We start from the raw sequence: 7,109 nt of genomic DNA on the forward strand, positions 1-7,109 counted from the left end.
TTCTCACGAAAAAAAAAAAAAAAAACAATCAGAGTAAAACCTGGCACTGGAGAGTGCTATAAGTTTTTTTTAAGCATTAAGCATTATTTTTATAATGCTAGCTGAAATGCACAGAAATTAATTAACAATCTAAGTAACAGCTTCTATATTCTATTAAGCTTTATAGAAACAAAAATATCAAACTTCTCGATTTTTCCTTACTGGGTTAGAAACTTACCAATAGTCTTTTTATTAAACTGTACACGCAGAAAAATAATGGACCTACGGAGAGGTTTTTTCGGTGGGTTAAAAAAAAAAATGTGTTAAAAATAACGTAGTCTTGGTTAAAAACTACGTAGTTATCGTTGCTAAAATCAACGTAGTCGCCTCGGTTAAGTTAAATTGTTTAAAATTAGCATTTTAGAAGGTTTTTTAACGAACAATTTGTTTATACTGATCAAGAAACTCGGTTAAAACTTGAGATTTTAGTAAAATTTAAACGAGAAAGTGGTTAAGATTAAACAATTTTGAATAACCGAGTCGACTCGTGTAATTTTAACCGTTGTTAGTTTGAAGGTGCTATATTAACAATCTTCTCTGTTAATTTTACACGAGATTTATTTGTTCATTACATTATTCATTACAGTTAAGTGAAATTTGGTGTCTTCCCCATGTGAACTATAAAATTCTTAAATAAATTTCAAAATTTGACAATAGCATCATATCCAAACTAATTTAGTCAATGGGCACGTTCAGGAAATATTAGGGACTAGATATTTAGGCAACGTCATTTTCTGAACGGAAATTTGAGTAAATTGACTAAATGTGTGATGTGATGCTATTGTCAAATTTCAAAATTCATTTAAGAATTTTACCGGTCGCATGGGTAAGACACCAAATTTCACTTTACTTTAATGAATAGCATCATATCCAAACTAATTTAGTCAATGGGCACGTTCAGGAAATATTAGGGACTAGATATTTAGGCAACGTCATTTTCTGAACGGAAATTTGAGTAAATTGACTAAATGTGTGATGTGATGCTATTGTCAAATTTCAAAATTCATTTAAGAATTTTACCGGTCGCATGGGTAAGACACCAAATTTCACTTTACTTTAATGAATAAATAAAATTAATTATAACCGATAATGCTCTTTTTAGTTGTTTTTTACGCAAATATGTAAATTTGCTAAATTAATTCATTAATTAAAATCAATCTGCTGTCATGTTGACAAAAAAAACTTTCTTAAATTTTTAGGGAAAATTTTCTTGCCTAACTTTCCAGTCAGCTTTCCAATAAAATTACCTAAATTGGGAGGATTTTTTTTGACAGAGACAGAGAAATTACCTAAATATTTAGTCCCTAACGTTTCTGAACCTCAAATTTTCGCTCAAAAAATGACATTGCCTAAATATCTAGTCCCTAATATTTCCTGAACGTGTCCAATTTGTTCTTTATTCGAAATGTCATATACCGAATTATCACTTCCAATGCTTTTGACATTTCGATTTCCTTCATGACAGCCAAGATAATTGTTTTAAAAACAAACCAACCTTTAAAAAAAGTAGATGTTGTGTGCGCAATGGATACACAAAAGGAACAAATACACACTCTTTTGAAATCAACCAACTTTGCATTTTTCGAATTTCGAATACACTGTCACTATTGCACACCACGATCGCCACCATCCATCGACCGCAAGTGAACCTTTTGAAATCCGTCCATGCCGCAATTGTCCAACAGACTTCTTATCATTTCTTGCCTGAACTCGAGTATCAGGTCCTCCAGGTGCCATGCCACCGCGATTTATTCACTCAGGTCTGCCTGAGTTCCCAGAGAGTCGGTGATGATAAGATAGTAGCCCGAGATATTAAAGTATGGCCAATTAATTTAAAAAGCCTCTTATATTCCATTTGCCAGAGTGCTCTGATCATTTGTTTGACGTGACGTGAAGATATCTCATTAATGTTTATCTTATTTTTGTAGTTTTTTTTTCCAGCAGCCGAAAATTCAAAAATGAACGGTAGACATAAATTTAATTTATAAATGATCGAAGGGAATTTTTGTTTGCTAAATTATATTAACGCTAATGCATTCAAAAACTATTTGCCCACCCACATGTCAATCTGCATTATTCTCAATTCCCCAAAAGCTCATTTCCTCCTTTCCAGCAAAGTGGCTTGGCTAATCTCACTTTACGCTTACATTATGTGACATTCCACATAAAAACCGCAAAATTAATGAAGCAGAACATCTTGGCATGTTCGCAGCAGCGTTCCAACGACGACCGAAGACGACGACGTCGACGAACGGATAAAAAAGCGTATTCGCTATTTCTCTGGATGCTTTGTAGCCATATCTTTGGTTAATCTCTTTCTGGCCCTCTCAAAGTTGTGCCGTTGTGGTCACCGTCACCACATTTGCTAAGATGATGATGATGATGACTTTGCTTGCCGACGAAAGGTACAAATCATCGTGTGCGCGAGATAAATATAGCAAATGTGGTCACATACGACTGCCTTGCGGCACGTCGCCGTCGTCTCCGTTGTCGTCACTGTCCATGCAGTCGTTTGGTCGTTGTCGGTTGGCGTCCGTGTCCCCTTGGTCAATAACAAAACTCCGCCAGAAGCCTGTCAGTTTGGGTATCTTGCAGTGGGGTTGCACTCATAACTTGACGTTTTATGGTCCGAATCGCTAAGTGAATTCTGTCATTATGATTATAACTGCCTTGTGTGTTTTTCTGTTGTTTTTGTTGTTGTTTCTTTGATTCGTGTGGCTTTTTGCTAGTTTTTTGGTCTTCTTCTTTTCAATCTCTTGCTGTTAGCTGTCTCATTTTTTTGCTCTGTTGATTTGGTTGACGTTCGTCGGTGTGGTGTGTAGATGTCGCGTCCATCTACATAGCGAGGATAGAATAGATGTTGTCGATCGATAAGTTTGCGGTATGTCAGTTGGGATTATTCGCGGCGCTGCTAACTTTGCTGGCTTGGCCTGGCTTATGGATTGGATATTTATACCGACTTTCATCTTTCATCATAATTCTATTCATTCGAGTTATCAACACGTTGCTTCGTCGTCGTACGTTGTTGCTGTCGTCGATTGGCGAGTCGCATTTGGATTGTTTGCTGAGGTGAATAAACATTGTCGCTTTGGATTTAGGGGAGATACATATTTTATGAATTGTTTGTTTTTTAAAGTTTTTTAGGATTTACACGATGCAATTTTTAACACTCTTAACTTTTGTTGTGGCGATAGACTTAAATTGCGTTGTAGACTTCTCTATACAATATTTTGCTGTTTTTAAGAAGTAGCTTCGGTAAAGCTTTATAGAAGTAAATTGTTAGTTTGGAAATCCATTTTTGTGCTATTTTACACACTTTTTTTATAACATCAAGAATTGAAAATATAGTGTGTGGTCACTATACTTTTTATGCTCATTCACATGTGAGTTGATGCGATCGGATCGTGTGCCTCGCATGTGTTCATTCAAATTAAATCGTATTCGATGTATTCAAAAGAATGGACATATAGGACTACATACAGTTGCGGCGGCAATCAATGTTGCCGCGACTAAGTGGCGCACGGAGTATGCGTTCGTAGTCCTTGTCTCCTAATGGAATGAAATGAAAGGGATGGCTGAAGTCCAAAGCAGATATGACATCAAAAATTATTTACTTGACTCACGGTTCAAATTCAAAGTGAATACCTTTAGTTAAGACTTATCTTAAGTTTTTTGAAGTTTTTCTTTTTCTTTTTATTCTTTATATTTTAAGGAAGACAGTGCTGCACACGTAACTTTCTGAACTTGAAGGCTCAAGATCATTAAGTGTTTTTAGTGTACAGCTCGGTTCATTAGTCCTATAATTCTCGGATTTGTTGCTCAGAGTCTATGGTGAATATCGCTCTCAACAAACTGGCCATTCCAGGTCCGATCCCTGAAGTATTTTTGAGGGTCTTATCTACTTGAGCATGTGTATCTTATATTTGAGGATCTCCGTAGCAAACGCAGTTCTGTAGTAGGTAGTAGATTTTTCTTTCTTTATGTTAACGTGTGAGAAGAATGACAAAGTTTTCCAGTGGAGTGAAATATCACGCTCTCCAAACAACAACCATATAAATCCTCACTTGCACAGCATCTTATCGGAGTTCTTACACCAAGACAAACGCTGCCGTCAATTTGTTCTGTCAGCACCGTTTTTTGTCGTACTTCTTCCTTTGATTTGGCAGAGCCTTAAGGGTCCAATAAAATAATAGGCATGATCTTAAATGGCGTGAGCGAATAGGCGAAAGCACAAATCAAAAAAAATAATTTTTTTCAGTGTAAAAATTATTCTTTCTAAATCACATTTCTTCAATTTACGGTGGTTATTCCAACATATTCCTTCATTCATAATTTCTGAACTAAGGGTGGACTATCGAAAAAAAGTGATGTAATTTTTTGGAATTACCAAAGTTTGTTCAGAAAAGTCTAAAAAGTTCTATTCGTGTATACTGAAAAAGATATCACCTCACACAACATTTTATATTTGTTGTTACTTTCGAAAAAAAAAAAAAAAAATCGATAGATTATACTAAGCAAGTAGCTTTTCTAGGTGCTCATATGGTAAACCAAAAAAAAAATCAATAATTTTTACACTTGAAAAAATATTTATATTTTTTAGTTTTGAAGGTTAAATAAAACTTATCAACTTAAGCTTCTTTACAGGAATGTTATATGGAATACATTTAATCAAGTTAAAATTTTAAGTCAAATAAATAACAATTGAGGCTCAGTGGTTTTACTTTGTCTAAACTATAAATTAAAAAGGTCACTGTGGTGTATGCGTACTATTTTACTATAAACAAAATTTTTTTTTCTATTATTTATAAACTAAGAGTAAGATATAATTCAATATAAGAGTAAGATAGCGAAAATTAAAATATTGGGCTATCTTGGGCTAACCTTGGGCAAACGAAACAAAGTGCAAAAGCAATAATTTTTACATTGAATTAAAAAAAATATTTGTTGTTTGTTTTTTAGGTGAAAAAAAAATAATTCCGTTATAATTTTATAACTAAGGGTGAGCTAACGAACAAAAATCTTGGGCTATACTGGGCTAACAAGGCAGGTTTGAAAAAAAAAAAAACTAGCATATCGGGGTGCCAACTTCACATAATCTGTGGTTCGGCGAACAAGTAATTTTTGAGTGTAGTGCGGCGGTGGCAGTGGTTTGACCCTCAAAAAGTCGTGCGGGTTCTATTTTTACTCAGGATTGCAAAAAAAAAAAACCACAGTATATAGGGCCAGCAGTCTTATAGATAAGATATAGTTAAATATAGAGGCAATAACCTTTTATTTATTATTGTCTTTATAATTACGTTTAGTATTTTGTGTGCATATGCGTTCTCAATTGCTACAAGCCATGGAGAATTTTAGGCCCGCTTTTGAAGCTTGCTATGCAAGCAGAAATTGCCTTTCTATAGATTTGCAAGGATGACTTTCACCATCACGTTGAGCTATAGTACCCAAGGGCGGGAAGAAATAGTCCTTGGCTCTCAAGTATAGATACTTTGATATTCCTAATACTATTAAACATCAATCAAACGATGCAAGGGACTTTTATGTCATGTTTGATGTCATCACCCAGATCAAAGCTTCGTATCAATGTGGAATAAATTTGTTGCAAAATTTATACCTCCAACATAATTTATTTTCGTAAAAGTTAGAAAAAAAAGAGTGTTTTTACACACAAAAGCCTGTATTTTTCTTCGATTACATTATTGTAAAAGTTTATTTAGCAGGTAATTTATTGCACGTACGCACGTGCAGTAGCTTTTTTGTTGACTTTTCTTTTCTAGTAGGAAACCATCACTCTTTCATTACGCAGTTTAAACTTTTCCTTACCCTTTTAAGCACTTTAATTGAAAAACTTGTCGGAACTTCAAAAAACACTTTCGAATACTATTCCATTCCAACAAGCAACATTTTTAATGACCATAATAGAAACACCTCTAAATAACACAAAACCAGTTGTCACACACAAAAGTGCAATGCAATTGCAATGACCAGAGGGTAAAATAATTTACCGCTATCAGCTATATCTTCTTAACAGTTAGTTGTTTGACAAGCACACATATAACAATATCATGTTTAACACGCAATGCGTGTGATATTGTCTAATCCACTTGCCATATATCTCCCTTTTCGAAAAAAATAAAAAACACAAAACATCTTTACTGAACACACTAATGGCGGTGTTCATCAATACTTACTATATACTTCGGTATTACGAATTACCATCAGAGCGAGTATGTTACCAACAACTTTTACAATGTTTCGATGGATGGCCTGTGATACCTACTACTCCACCAAAACAGCAACGCTATTTAATCCATTCGCTGGCCGTGGCGATGGCGTCGCTCGTGGTTATCTTTGTAGTTTTACCTTTGTAGTATTAGACATCTAGAGAGCGCTGTTGTTCCACTTGTAATTATACCACGTTAATTCCACTTTACGTTTGCATTTCTAGGGTTTCAAAATAAGTGCGAGTGAGTGTGGCTGGGCGCACAATGGTATTTTATTTCAAAACATTTCAGTATCATATAAGAAGGCCAACTACATGTAAGTAAGAAAACCCAACTTTGAGTCCTAAAGGGAGAATAAATTGAAAGGCACACACAAAGTACCTATGCCTACCTGTGTAAAGTAAAGAAAAGACCATTGGAAACGACTAATCTAATTCTCCTTTGAAAAGAGTGAATTAAGTTTTTTTTGCCGCAGCTCATTGCTGACAAAAGAAATGTCATCATACAGTTTGTTTTCTTTTATTAAGAAAAGACCGAACAAGAAGTAGAAAAAAAAAAACAAACTCAGAAGCAAAAGCGGCTGCTAGAGAAGGATCCTTTTACAAATCTCCACTTAAAGTGTTTAAAGAGGCAAAAGGATGATGAACATGAAGATGCTAATATTGAAAGATGCAGATATGCCAACGGTTAAGAGGATTTTCTTCGGCTTGAATTGTATATACGGCTGCTTTCTTTTTTTTTTTTTGGTTTTTTGTTTGTCGTTATTATTTACTTCTGTGTGATTTTAAGTGAAGAGTATTTGCTCAAGAAGGGATTAATTGCGTAACAGTTTATGACCGTTTTGGG

The sequence above is a fragment of the Episyrphus balteatus genome, chromosome 2 (genome assembly GCF_945859705.1).
Source record: "Episyrphus balteatus chromosome 2, idEpiBalt1.1, whole genome shotgun sequence".
In the NCBI taxonomy this organism is placed as follows: Eukaryota; Metazoa; Arthropoda; class Insecta; order Diptera; family Syrphidae; genus Episyrphus; species Episyrphus balteatus.